Source organism: Trachypithecus francoisi, unplaced genomic scaffold (assembly GCF_009764315.1).
Source record: "Trachypithecus francoisi isolate TF-2019V2 unplaced genomic scaffold, Tfra_2.0 Lachesis_group10, whole genome shotgun sequence".
Classification (NCBI taxonomy): Eukaryota; Metazoa; Chordata; class Mammalia; order Primates; family Cercopithecidae; genus Trachypithecus; species Trachypithecus francoisi.
Window position 1 is genome coordinate 10,203,010 of NW_022681455.1, and position 14,974 is coordinate 10,217,983.

General features: G+C 40.8%; 1 protein-coding gene across 1 annotated transcript in view; it reads right to left on the reverse strand.

Annotated features, from left to right (window-relative positions):
• OFCC1 (orofacial cleft 1 candidate 1) overlaps positions 1 to 11,753 on the reverse strand; it is a 517,189-nt gene extending 505,436 nt beyond the window's left edge. The window contains exons 1-2 of the mRNA XM_033219478.1: positions 11,421 to 11,753; positions 10,941 to 11,101 (exon numbers count right to left, since the gene is read on the reverse strand). The gene's annotated coding sequence lies outside the window, so the exon portion shown is untranslated. The remainder of the gene's footprint in view (positions 1 to 10,940; positions 11,102 to 11,420) is intronic.
• Positions 11,754 to 14,974: the final 3,221 nt, after the last annotated feature.

The window sequence follows — 14,974 nt, forward strand, 5'->3', positions numbered from 1 at the left end:
GTTTATGGAAATTATACCTATTGATATTTATCATATTAGAAATTAAAGGAGAAGTTTTAAAATTTTTTCATCCATTAAATAACCCAAAATAACTATAGTGAATACATTACATATTAACACAAATGACATACATTTTATTTTAAAAAATAACTATTTTCCAAAACCAAAGAAAATTTGCAGTCATTATTTTACATTGTTTGCAAATTTTATATGACGTCTTTACGAAATACCTTGCTTAATAGAAGACAGCTGGATTTTCCTATCGGCCTCTGCCTCTGCAATGTGTTGTTTTGGCTGAAATAGCTGAAGAAAACTTGGCTTCATACAGATACGACTGAAAAAAGAAGGACCTTGCCTACGCTCTGAAAGGCACACTTTGAGAACCACTGGGGTGGTGATATAGCTATACATATGACACTGCTCTGATTGTGTAATTCAAATCCAGGCTTTTGTGTTCTTACTTCAGCAGAGCTTCCCTGATGGGCTTTGAAGGAGGCGATCCTGCTTTTGAAAGCTGCCTCCATCCCTCTGGCTATGTGTTTTTGGACAGGATACTTTATTCCATCTGTAACTGAAGTTGTTGGGAGGATCTAAGAATGCCTGACATTCTTAGGTGATACAGTAGGCACTTCATAAATGCGCATTTTCTTTCTTTGTTCTCTCACCCTTCTGTATGGTAGACACACCTGACAGTGATAAGTTAACTGAAGCATACCCTAATAATGACCCTGCATGGCCCTGCAGTTGAATGTGTGTTCGGAGTTCCAAGCTAAGGAATTAGGGAGTGGCCAACGCAGAGTTTCATTCCTTATCTATGAGGAACATCTAAGGCCCGGGGCCATCCCATCCCATAAAACATGGGTATACAGGGGATGGAAGCCCTTTGTTTTGGGTTAAATGAAGGTTGCCAGGTGGTTGTTAGAGGGAGGGTGCTGAGTGAAAAATGCTGTATAAACCACATATTCTTTGCAAACAGTTGTGATGCTGCCTAGGCTGCTGCTACTGGACTGTAGGTAAGGTGGTTCTCCTGTACAGTCACCTCCACTGGATTGTAGGTAAGGCAGTTCTCCCGTGCAGTCACCACAACTGGACTGTAGGTAAGGCAGTTCTCCCATATGGTCACAACTGTATTGTAGGTAAGGTGGTTCTCCTGTACAGTCACCACAACTGTACTGTAGGTAAGGCAGTTCTCCGATACAGTCACCACAACTGTACTGTAGATAAGGCAGTTTTCCTGTACAGTCACCACCAATGGACTGTAGGTAAGCTGGTTCTCCTTACAGTCACCACCAATGGACTGTAGGTAAAGTGGTTTTCATGTACAGTCACCATCACTGGACTGTAGGTAAAGTGGTTCTCCTTACAGTCACCACCAATGGACTGTAGGTAAGGTGGTTCTCCTTACAGTCACCACCAATGGACTGTAGGTAAAGTGGTTCTCCTGTATAGTCACCATCACTGGACTGTAGGTAAAGTGGTTCTCCTGTACAGTCACCACCACTGGACTGTAGGTAAGGTAGTTCTCCTGTACTGTCACCACAACTGTACTGTAGGTAAGGCAGTTGTCCTGTACAGTCACCACCAGTGTACTGTAGGTGGTTCTCCTGTATAGTCTGCCACCACTGTACTGTAGGCAAGGTGGTTTTTCTGTACAGTCACCACCACTGGACTGTAGGCAAGGTGGTTTTTCTGTACAGTCACCACCACTGGACTGTAGGCAAGGTGGTTTTTCTGTACAGTCACCACCACTGGACTGTAGGTAAGGCAGATCTCTATAGTCACTGTCACTGGAGTATACGTAAGGCCATTTTCCTGTACAATCACTGCCACGGGACTGTAGGTAAGGCAGTTCTGTCTAGCCCACCACCACTGGACTGTAGGTAAGGTGGTTCTCCTGTCTAGACAGCTGCCACTGGACCACCTTGTCTGTAAGTTTCTTGCTAATCAAACTCCATGTCTCATTTGTTGGGTCTGGGTCTCTTCTTTGGCCTCTTCAACCTGGTGCCATCACTATTGAAACTAATCCCAGGACACATTCTGGGATGGTTAATTTCAGGTGTTAGCGTGACTGGACCACGGGATGCTCAGAGTCTGGTTAAACATTATTGTGGATGTGTCTGTGTTGGTGTTTCTGGGAGAGGTTAGCACTTGAATGGGTTGACTGAGTAAAGTAGATTGTCCTTCCCATGGTGGATGGGTTTCATTCAACCCATCAGGGCCTGAACAGAGCAAAGAGGCAAACAAAGGAGGAATTCTCTGTCTCTGCTAGATTACTTCAGCTAGGACATTGGTCTTTTCCTGCCCTTGGTCTGGGACTTACACCATCAGCACTCCTGGTTCTCAGCCTTTGGACTTGGACTGGAATGATATTAATACTGCCAGCTTTTCTGCATCCCCAGATTGCAGACAGCAGATCGTGGGACTTCTCAGTCTCCATAATTGCATAAGCCAATTCCTTGTAAACCTCATGTGATGGATGGATGGATAGATAGATAGATAGACAGATAGATCTATAGAGCATATCCTATTGGTTCTGTTTCTCTGCAGAACCATGATAAATACAACTTCTCTTTACCTTGTTTCCTCTGCTAATGTTCTGATCACTAACAAAACACAACTCTTGTCATGGGCATTTGTTTAATAGCAGGCATTTGTGGTTTGCTGCCCACTATCCACACCTGTTCCTTCTGGTTACAGAGCCGAGTTTTCAGTTGAGAAGTTTGGATGGTGTTGTCCCAGTTCCAACCAATAGACCATGATAGTCTTACTTTAGTCCGGATCAGCCATCTGCCTGGCAAGATGATTTCTTCAAGGATAACATGAACCCCGCCAAAGAAAAGTTACCACTCTTCTCTTGGACTTGGTAGTGGGAGGACAAGAGGCAGAGGGGTGTCCGTTGCTTCAGCCTTCTTGACCCATGAAAGGAGTCACTGGGTGAAGGCAGCTGGCACCTACAGAAAGCACAGACAAGACAGAAATCTCGTGGATGTTGTTAGAGGTTTAAAGCAGACTCTATCCCAAATCAGAGCTTCCATAGGCTTCCAGTTATGTGAACCAACACACTGTTTCTGCCAAGTCTAGTTTGACTTGGGTTTTCTATGATTTTCATCAAGCAGAATCCTAACTGATATGCTCTCCAATATGATTGCTTCAGTGGTATCTCCTAAACTTGGTACCTCAGTGAATAAACTTGAGATAGAGCTGCTGGAGCCATCCAGCCACTACCAATACCCACACATGGAAAAAACCATGAGATGAGGAAAAGAGAATCCCCTCCTAATGACATTGTTTGAGCTGCGAAATCCATCGTAGTATGCTGCCCCGCACTCTCCAATTACGTGATTGCATATGCTGATTTGGGTTTATTTTCCTCTCACCTGTAATCAAAAGATTTCTAACCAAGATATTGGCAGTGCCAGAGACTCTCACATGGTAGGGAATGATTTGCACAACTATTAAAGCCTCAAGAACTACGTAAAAATACCCCTGGACCATTGTGCTAAAATCTTAATACTTGACTTTAGCATAGGTGGTTTACTTAAGGAAATGTTGAGAAAAACAATTTTTGCTCAGCATGGCTTAATACCAAGCCTACTGCCCTTACTTCCATATTTTCCTTGGTTGTTATCACACTACATCATGGGCCTGGAACCTGATAATTTTGCAGACTCTAATATATACTTTGATCTACCTTTCCCCTTTTCCAATTTTCTAGCAAGTCCCCTAAGAGTTTCTTTTTCAAATGACCAGAATTTCCTGAGTGAAATTTGTTCCCTCCACCTCACTGTAAGCAGGGATGCATTTAGAAAATTCTGATGCATGGAAGATATTTTTGAAACTTGTAATCTACCAAGAGAAAATATTCTACCACATTTCAGCTAAGCTACTCCCACAGGGCCAGGATCAACTAAATGCAGAGAATTGCCACTTTACATTTCCAACTTAAACTATTCTGCCTGGTCCTCAGCTGTAAGCATGTTTCCCAAAAATAAAGAAGAAAGAAGCTTCTTAGGAGCACCTCCCAGTTCTCCCCTGGTGTAGATAGCCTCCTGGGCTTCAGCACAAACTGGGCCTGTAGAAATGGAAGTGAAGTTAGCCCGAGTAATAGAACATCGGGCCATGGAGATAAATCAAGACTGAACTGGATGTTGCGTCTGAATTTTTTGACTTGGCATCACACTCAGTAGATGATTGTCAGTTTCCCATTTCCTTTTGTGCTGTGCTTTCTCAGACCCCACACCCAAAGGAAGCTGATACTCTCTCTCCATCACTGACACACCACCCTCCTGCCAACTGTGGGAGGATCCTGGCTTTGTACGGCCTGAAGTTTATACCATCTGGGGTCCCTCTTTCAGAATACAGAATTTAAAATAAAATATTGGAAGTGTCCCATATGAGAGAGAAGCCCTCATGTTTAGGTTTCATTAGCTCCCTGGGAAATCCAGCACTGCCCCTATCTAAGAAGGGGTGGGAGCCTAAGGCATAGAGCAATTTGCACCTGTAGCTACCTCACAAATGCCTTTGACTGCCAAGGAATGGAGCTTTATCTTCATTGCTATACCTTTCTCTCTGCTCTATCTTGGCTTTGGCATAGAAGAAAGGGAGAGTACTCTGTTTCTCTTGGAAACCAACCATTAGGAAATTCTAAAAACCTGCAGCAACACTCAAGAGAATTCTAGAATGTTCCATGTCAAAGAAACATTAACAACTATATTATCAAAACTTTTTGCTTTCTAGATAAAGAAACAAAACCGAAAATGTGCCAAAGGCTGTGCTTTAGCAGAATGTCTAGTCCAGAGGACTAGAACTTAGGTCTCTGCCTGAAAAGAAGCATGCAGGAGCCACAACCACCCACATAGCCCCCGATCTGTGCTCTCTCTCAAAGCCCACCCTGTCTTTCAATGATTGCAATGAAAGAGTAACTCTTACTTACACATTTTGAGGAAGTGATCACTGCAAATCTGCCCTTTGGGAGAGAAATAAGAGTATTTTAAAGTGTCATAATCAGTTTGAATATCAGCCTAGCCATTTGTTAGCTCTGTAAGGTTGGGATAAGTTACTTAATCATGCTGATTCTTTTGTGTCTTCATTTGTGAAATAAAAATAGTGCACCTGCTTGGCCAGGCTGCAGTGTGGATATCAACTATTTCCTGCAGTGCCTCTCATTCCAAATGCAGACCATGCAAATGTATCTGCCTCGGGTCCCTCCCAAAGACCCCTGAATAAAAGTATAGAGGTACAGAAAGGAATCTGTCATAAAAATGAAGAGAATAGGACAGTCACCAATACAGAGAGTTCAACCAATTTCAACAAATTTCTGGAACATGGAACATGGAACATGGATAGGGATAGGTAGACAAAAGAAAGAGGTTCAGGAAGCCACTACACTTAAGGGAGGAGAAAAGGATTAGGATAGAGTCTGCCCAGCAGAACCTCAAGCCCTAAAGAGAGCTCTAGGTCTAGAGCCAGCAGATTTTACCCAGGCAGGAGTGAGAGGTAGGGGGTTAGTGGGGTATCTCTAAATTGTGCACGTGCACCAGCCCAAATCCTCATCCTCATCCTCCTCTTCCCTCTCTTGTTTTCAGAGAGCAAGTTTTCTTTGGAGTAAAATATCAACACTTCTGCAAAGCCAGTGAACAAATTATCTGAGGAAAGCTAATGCTTAACTAGGGGGATTGACTCTGACATCCCTGATACAGTTTGGCTGTGTCCCCACCCAAATCTCATCTTGAATTGTAGCTCCCATAATCCCCACATGTCATGGGAGGGAGCTGGTGGGAGGTAACTGACTCATGATATTGAATAAGTCTCACGAGATCCGATGGTTTTATAAAGGCCGGTTCTCCTGTACATGCTCTCTTGCCTGCCACCATGTAAGATGGACCTTTCCTCCTTCTTCACCATCCACAATCATTGTGAAGCCTCCTCAGCCATGTGAACTGTGAGTCCATTAAACCTCTTTTTCTTTATACATTACCCAGTCTTGGGTATTTCTTCATAGTAGTATGAGAACAGACTAATACAATACCTGAATAAGACCTTCCCACAAACCAAGTATGCCAGCTTCCCAATGAGAAGCCATTGCACATCCACGCGATGGATGAAACCCAAACCAACCACCCCAAGCTTTCTTCTTAGGTGAAGACATACAACCAAGGACCACCAGCTCTAGAAAAAGAACACAGCAACAACAACAACAAAAGATCAAGATAACTCAGCAAAATAACTAACCCAGAGGAAACAGAAAATTGCAAAAGCAGAAGAGACACTTTTAAAGAATCCATTTCTTATAAAGAGAGATCAAAGATACTATTACATCTAGAAAATAATGATAAGAAGCTATGAAAAAGGAACAATCAGAGAACAAGAAATAAATTTTGAAGAATTAAAAGTATAATTGCTTAGATTAAAAAGAAAAGTCAGGTTTCTAAAATAAAGTTGAGGAACTCTCCCAGAATATACACAGTAAGATAAATAAGATAGGAGACTAGAAAAGTCATTCATGAGATCTAACATTTAACTAGCAGGAGTCTGAAAAAACTACCAGCGGAAAGAACAGAAACCAGTAATATTTTAATTGATCACCTTAAGGGAAGAAGGAATAAACAAACAGAGCAGGCTGAGCGCTGTGACTCACGCCTGTAATCCCAACACTTTGGAAGGCCAAGGCAGGCGGATCACTTGAGGCTAGGAGTTTGAGACCAGCCTGGACAACATAGTGAGACTCTGTCTCTACAAAAAATTTAAAAATTAGCTGAGCACGATGAGGTACATCTGTGGTCCCAGATACTTGAGAGATTGAAGCAGGAGGATCACTTGAGCCCAGGAGTTACAGACTGCACCTCCACTGCACTCCAGCCTGGATGACAGAGCAAGACCCTGTCTCCAAAAAAAAAAAAAAAGAAAGAAAGGAAGCAAAGGAGCAGAAGGCTGCTGAATTGAGATCTTAGAAGTCTCAAGCTCTTAGATACCATTTACATTGTTACCACTGATACCATGATATTGTTACCATATACACATATTACAGTTGACCCTTGAACAATGGGGAGACTAGGGGGACCAATCCCCTGACAGAGTTGAAAATCCACACATAACTCCCCCAAAACCTAACAACTAATAGAGGACAGCTGACTAAAAGCCTTACCAAAAACATAAATAGGTGATTAACACATATTATATATATTATATGTATTATATGCTGTATTCTTACAGTAAAGTAAACTCAAGGAAAAAATGATTTAAAAATCATCAGAGAAAATGTATTTACTATTCATGAAGCGGAAGTAGATCCCCTTCCTCGTCATCTTCACGTTGAGTAGGCTGAGGAGGAGGAGGCAGAGGAGGGGTTGGTCTTGCTGTCTCGGGAGTGGCAGAGGGAGAAGAAAACCCATGCATCAGTGGACCCTCGCAAGTTCACACTCGTGTTTTTCAAGGGTTAACTGTACTTTGATACTGGTAAACAGCATATTCCCAATAACTGAAATGTATTATGTGTACATTTCCACTCTGGAAAGGTGTCAGGACCCAGGATATCTCTTGGAGAATTCAGAATTTTCATCTTTGTCAGCCTTCCAAGCCACCCCCCAAATAAATATACATCCAAGTCAAGTCAACATGATTTCTACATGAAAGCTACTTCAAGACAAGTCCTCAAATGCTTACTCCCTTTTCTAATTAAATTGCCAGCCCACCCTCTTTCAACATAGAGACCCTAGAGTCATCTGTGCTCTGACATCCCCAGCTGGCCTCAGCTCTCTTCACCCAGTTGTTTTAGGGACACGTACTAACCTGACTCACTCCCCACTGAAACTCCACCATCTGAAACAATTTATCCGACCTCTGTTCAATTTCCCTCCATTCATGCAAAGCCAGGGGACTAATCTTTCTTAATAAGTAGGCAGGTTCCCTCTAGCAAGGGCTAAATTATAACAAAAGTTACCTCTGCTAAGGAGTCATTTTATGCTAGACACTTTCTAAATGTTTCCTCTAATCACCCACCATTCTGCGAATAGATATTATAGTATTACCCTCAATTTTAAATGGATAAATCTGAGGTTTCAGGGGGTTAAATAATTTGCCTGAGGACAAAAAGTAAGTGGAGGAGCAAGAATTTTTGCCTAGGGTTATCTGACTTCAAAGCCCACACTTTTACATTTCACCACAGCCCTGCCCTAATAATTTATATTTGCATTACATTTTATAAGCACATTTATATATTAACCCAGTATTATTAATTGAACAACCGTATGACAGAAGTTACTAGCCCCATTTTACAGGTGAGAATATTGAGGCCCAAATAAGTTAATGATTTGCTGTTGATCACATGATGCATTCGGTGCCCACTGATTCTTTTATTATTATTATTATTATACTTTAAGTTCTAGGGTACATGTGCACAACTTGCAGGTTTGTTACATATGTATACATGTGCCATGTTGGTGTGCTGCACCCACCAACTCGTCAGCACCCATCAACTCGTCATTTACATCAGGTATAACTCCCAATGTCATCCCTCCCCCCTCCCCCCACGCCCATAATAGGCCCCGGTGTGTGATGTTCCCCTTCCCGAGTCCAAGTGATCTCATTGTTCAGTTCCCACCTATGAGTGAGAACTTGCGGTGTTTGGTTTTCTGTTCTTGAGATAGTTTGCTGAGAATGATGGTTTTCAGCTGCATCCATGTCCCTGCAGAGGACACGAACTCATTCTTTTTCATGGCTGCATAGTATTCCATGGTGTATATGTGCCGCATTTTCTTAATCCAGTCTGTCACTGATGGACATTTGGGTTGATTCCAAGTCTTTGCTATTGTGAATAGTGCTGCAATAAACATAGTGTGCATGTGTCTTTATAGCAGCATGATTTATAATCCTTTGGGTATATACCCAGTAATGGGATGGCTGGGTCATATGGTATTTCTGGTTCTAGATCCTTGAGGAATCACCATACTGTTTTCCACAATGGTTGAACCAGTTTACAGTCCCACCAACAGTGTAAAAGTGTTCCTATTTCTCCACATCCTCTCCACACCTGTTGTTTCCTGACTTTTTAATGATTGGTGTCTACTGATTCTTAAAACTACAAGCACCTGTTTTTATGCTACTTTTCAGCTCAATTTTCATCATTTGACATTGTACCCTTAGGGTACATCTAGTGTCACTACAACTGTGACTTTTTGGTTTCTGCTACACATTGTTTCACGGCCATACTCTTCATTCTATCACCCCACATGATCTTCAGTCTGGTCACAATGCGCAGCCTTCATCCCTGCCAGGCAGGTCTCCTGGCCGTGCACCCACACTTGCTAAGCTTGTCCCCATCTCTAAACCTATGCCTGGGCTCACTCCCTCCTGAGACATTGTGTCTTCTTTCTGCCCAAATTGCCCCCATTATTTCAATGCCCATCTCAGACTCCAGGTAAGCGTCTATCTCTCCTATCCCTGATAGCCCATAGTGTAGGTATTCACTGTCCTGCATGTTGGGCATTTATAGTTTTCAATCAGAACACCCCCCCCGCCGCTGATGTTTATTTATCACCCATGAAGGCTTTGTGCTTCAAACCTGCAGTAGCTCTGCAAAGTCAAGGATGAAAACGCATATTTCTTTGTATGTCCCCCGTGCCCAGTACTTTGGGCCTACAAGATGCATAGCTCCTAGAAAATGCTCAAGAAACCCTTGAGGAACTAAACGTAGAGCTTTTTTGAGTTGTTCGTCCCCAAGTCAAGCACCTCTCTTCTCCTGTTATTCAACTTCTCTTGAAAGCTTGCCAGGTCCTCGTGACTTTCCTTTGAGTCATTCGCTTCTCTCCCCCACATTTTCCAGGCTTATTTTTTCCACTGACCTGGTGTTCTGATGTGCCCCGTGCATATTCCTCATTTGTCTTTACTTTCTGCTCTTTCACAAAGCAAAATGTGAAATGATCCATGCTTTCATTGGCAAAGTTCAATCTTGGGTTTTCTTCCCCCTCCTAACTGAACCATTCATGTGGAGGAAGCTTTTGATCCAGGATTCAGATACTCAGTCACATTTTACATAACCAGAAACCATGCTAGGTGGTTATGTAAACTCTGTTTTTGACTTGAATAGCCAGACAACAGTCTTTACAATTTAGGTTAAAGCATGTTGTCAGCTTCCATTCATTTCTGATGGCCTGAGTGTCAACGTTATCCCACAATAGTGCTGTCAAAGAGATTCATGAGTGTATCAGGGGAGAATATTTGAAGACAAAAAGAAAAATATTTTAGACCATTTTTGTGTAATGTGTTGTCATTATTGTATAATATGCCTAAGAAGAGATTAAGTTTGCTCGCACAGTTTAGTGAACAATAGTTAGAAAAGAGGTAACAGCCGAGCACGGTGGCTCACGCTTGTAATCCCAGCACTTTGGGAGGCCAAGGTGGGCGGATCACGAGGTCAGGGGATGGAGACCATCCTGGCTAACACGGTGAAACCCCGTCTCCACTAAAAATACAAAAAATTAGCCGGGCGAGGTGGCGGGCGCCTGTAGTCCCAGCTACTGGGGAGGCTGAGGCAGGAGAATGGCGTGAACCCGGGAGGCGGAGCTTTCAGTGGGTCGAGATCCGGCCACTGCACTCCAGCCTGGGCGACAGAGCGAGACTCCATCTCAAAAAAAAAAAAAAGAAAGAAAGAAAGACAAGAGGTAACATAGCTGAGGTAGCCCACTACAAAGCAAGGCAGAGGGTCAACATTCAAGGAAAGTGCCTTCATTTATAATAAAATGTCCAGACGAGTGGCCACTTCTTTAGATACTGATGAACTAAGTGACCTTTTGCTGTTATAAATAACCTTTTATTTTGGCAGGGACGGCTTTCTAACATACACTCACTATCACTAAGCTTTGAGAATTCAAGATGTTTCTGGAAGGACATGGCAACAAGAGGAAGAAGCATGGAGAAACTGAGGAATCAAAACACAAACTGACCTGTCATGCAATCTTGGGGCGTGGGGGAGCCACTTCAAGTTTTGAACCAAATGTCCCGTCTTTAGTTCCTGGCTTCTTCAAGTTGTTTTGTCCTGAGGTCTTTGCCCTTGAAAGTTACACCTTTGGTGTCTCCAAAGTACTCGATGTACATGGAGACTTACCTTTTTTTTTTTTTTTTTTGAGACGGAGTCTCGCTCTGTCGCCCGGGCGGGAGTGCAGTGGCCGGATCTCAGCTCACTGCAAGCTCTGCCTCCTGGGTTTACGCCATTCTCCTGCCTCAGCCTCCTGAGTAGCTGGGACTACAGGCGCCCACCACCTCGCCCGGCTAGATTTTTTTTTGTATTTTTTAGTAGAGACGGGGTTTCACTGTGTTAGCCAGGATGGTCTCGATCTCCTGACCTCGTGATCCACCCGTCTCGGCCTCCCAAAGTGCTGGGATTACAGGCTTGAGCCACCGCGCCCGGCCTCATGGAGACTTACTTAAGCTCTTGTCAACAGGTTTCTGCCTGAAACAGTCGGCTCGTCCATTTTCTTCCTAGGATCATGTAAACATCACATGCCACAGTTTCGTGCTGTGGGACTTAACCATTTGATCAAACCACTAAAAGGGAGGTATGCCACGTGGTTTCTAGCCTAATCTGACAAGGTAGAGGTCAATGTGGCCTCAGTCATAGTTTGCCTACCCTGGGGACATTTACCTAGTGATTAGTGAGAGGAACCTATGTTTTTGTACTTTGAAAGGGATAAGGGTGTAAGCTACCACCTTGAAGATTCTGCCTGATGACGCAGAATTTTTAGAAATCTTTCAGACTGATTAATGAACCAAGCTCACTCATGCTTCCTGGCCAGTCACCTTAGTGAGCAAAAGTTCTCTTCCAAAATTAAAAAATGTCATTCCCTATAGCGATCGCTGCAAAGCTTTTAAGGGCTAATGTAATAACACAGAACTATGTCAAAAATCTCAGCTGAAGTTGTTAAATTTAAAATCAATCCCAACATTTGCCAAGCAAAAGTGGGATAGATTTGACAATAAGATATTTAAATTTCTTTATATCAAACCAAAAAATAGTAATAATTCCACAAATGAGAAAAATCTTCAGAGCTGCTATATCAGAAAGTTGCTTAATATTTCTACCATGTGAGGAGTTTATACATGTCAATGAGAAAAACACTAATATATCAATAATTAAGTAAGTTAAGGATAGGAATGATTTTACAAAAAAGAAAGTTTAGCAATAGTAAGCATAACAATTATTAATCTCAAAAATTATCAAAGAAATTTAAATTAAAAATATTAGCCATTTTCCTTCATCACATACCTATTTTTTAAATAATAACTTAGTAAGAGTTTTCTAAAACAGGTGATGTCACATATTTTTGGCATGAAAATGTCTTATAGCAGCTTTGGAAAGAATTTCAGCAAAAATTATGAAGGATTTAGGAATTTCATTTCTGAGAATTTATCCCAAGGAAAAAACTTAAAATTGAGAAGGGGGAGTTCTATGCATACATGTTTACTAAAGTGTTCTTTGAGAAAGAGACAGATTGCATAATTTAAAATTTTTTTGTGATTTCTAAAAAATTAAGAATAGTTAACACTTTTGAGCACTTACACTGTCGCTGAAACTGTCCTAAAGGTTTATGTGATTGAATCATTTACTGTCATAAAAACCCTATTGAGTGTTTGTACTATTGTTACCCAATTTTACAGATGAGGAAACCGAGGCACAGAGAGGCTCAATAACTTGCCTCAGGTTAAATAGTAAGTGATGGGGCCAGAACTGGCATCAGGAGCTAATTCTCAACTACTCACTTATATTCCTTCTCTCATTGTATAGTATTTTCATTGTAGAGAACTTAAAAAAGACAGGTAAACATAACAAACTTTAAATTCATTCATAATAACCAGAGATAACTAGTAGTTAGTTTCCTCTCAGTCATTTTGAGAGGCATTTGTCAAATCCGATTACACAATTCCATCTCATGCTGCATTTATTCAAAAAAATATTTCGAGAATTTTCCATCCTCTTCTACAATTACTTGTGTTCCACCTGATATAGATGTTATAGATGTATATGATCAGTTGATTTGCCTCTACTTTTAATTTCTATGTTCAATGCATTAAATAGCTTTATACATAAATCTTTGTATGAACTTTTCATTTCTGAAAACAGAACTTTGTTTTTGAGGACAAATGCCTTTCTTAAAAAGTATACAATTTTTAAGGATACTTAACATATTTTTTGACATTACTTTGCTGTTACTCTTTTTTATCTCTTTTTTTTTTAAATTTATTTATTTCAGTGGGTTTTGGGGGAACAGGCAGTGTTTGGTTACATGAATAAGTTCTTTAGTGGTGATTTCTGAGATTTTGGTGCACCCATTACCCATGCAATGTACACAGTACCCAGTGTGTAGTCTTTTATCCCTCACTGCCCTCTCACCCTTCCCGCTGAGTCCCCAAAGTCTATCTTAGCAGTCTTATGCCTTTGCATCCTCATAGTTCAGCTCCCACATACTATGTTTGGTCTTCCATTCCTGAGTTACTTCACTTAGAATAATGGTCTCTAATTCCATCCAGGTTGCTGCAAATGCCATTCTTTTGTTCCTTTTTATGGTTGAGTAGTATTCCAAGGTATACGTATACCACTTTTTCTTTATCCACTCATTGACTGATGGGCATTTGGACTGGTTCCATATTTTTGCAGTTGTGAATTGTGCTGCTATAAACATGTGTGTGCAAGAGCGTACTTGACATATTTTCTATTTTTCTTTTTCTTTTTCTTTTTTTTTTTTTTTTTACAATCCAGAGGTCTTTTACTTTGTTAACACCTACGATGCCATGAATTCATAGGGAAGAGGTTTCAGCAGCTCAGACTCCTTCCCACTGGCTCTCATAAAGTGTGCTTCTCTGGGTAGAGCAGGCTGGTGCTTCAGTTGAACCCAGGCACCATTCTCTTTGGCTTCTTTCTTTTTCTGATCATTTTCCTTCACGTGTTTCAGGAAGCCAGCTTGGCTCTTAGAGAGTTTAATGTGCTCAATATGCACATTAATTCTCTTGGCAAGAATCTTGCCCTTAACTTGTTTGTTTATAACAATGTCAACAGCATGCTGGGGAACATTGTAGCTCTTCCAGTTTAGCCATGGTAACATTTGGGGACATTCCTTTTTGAACAGGACCCATTCCCTTGATGCCTACAGTGTCATCTTTCTTATAGATTCGCATATACGTGGCCAAAGGAACAACTGCATGTTTTCTAAAAGGCCTAGAGAACATACACTGGGTGCCTCTCCTCTTTCCCTTTGTGTTCGTCATCTTGGCAAATTACTGGAAGATGGCGGTTCCTGCCGAAAGGTGATATATTTTCAAAGTGTTGTTCAGAAAATGTTTTATCAATTTATTTTCTTGTTAAGGATATCTGACAACCTCTACCCTACCAATATCATTATTGAAAATATTTACTAATTTAATAGTTTTTAAAAAGTCTCTTGTTGCCATCTTATTTGTCACTTTTTGTTCATTAATAGATATAAACATGTATCATATATCTAGTGGTCACTCAATATTTATTTTTTGTATAATTGCTCATTCATGTCCTTTTCTCAAAATTGGTGTTTCACATATTGATTATGTAAGATCTCTATATCTGTATATTAAGGCTATTATTCCATTTACACTTTTTATTACCTATATTTTTAAATGTTTTATTTACCGTATTACTTATAAACATAAAAATTTGGAAACATGCTAACTCTAAAAGGGAAACAGTAAGTGTGTTACATTCATTTCATGGGATATTATTTATTGAAGAAAATGTTTCTGAAAAGTTATCAATAATATGGGGGAATGTTTATTTTGTGGTATTACAAGAAAATATAGGAAAAAGTTGGATGTTCAGTATGATAAAAACAAACAATATACATATTAAAAGACTGGAAGAAAAACTGTGGACAGTGATGATTTTTAGTATTGGGTTTTTCATTGATTTTTTTTCTTTTCTGTCTTTCTTTTGCTTTTTTTTTTTTTTTTTGAA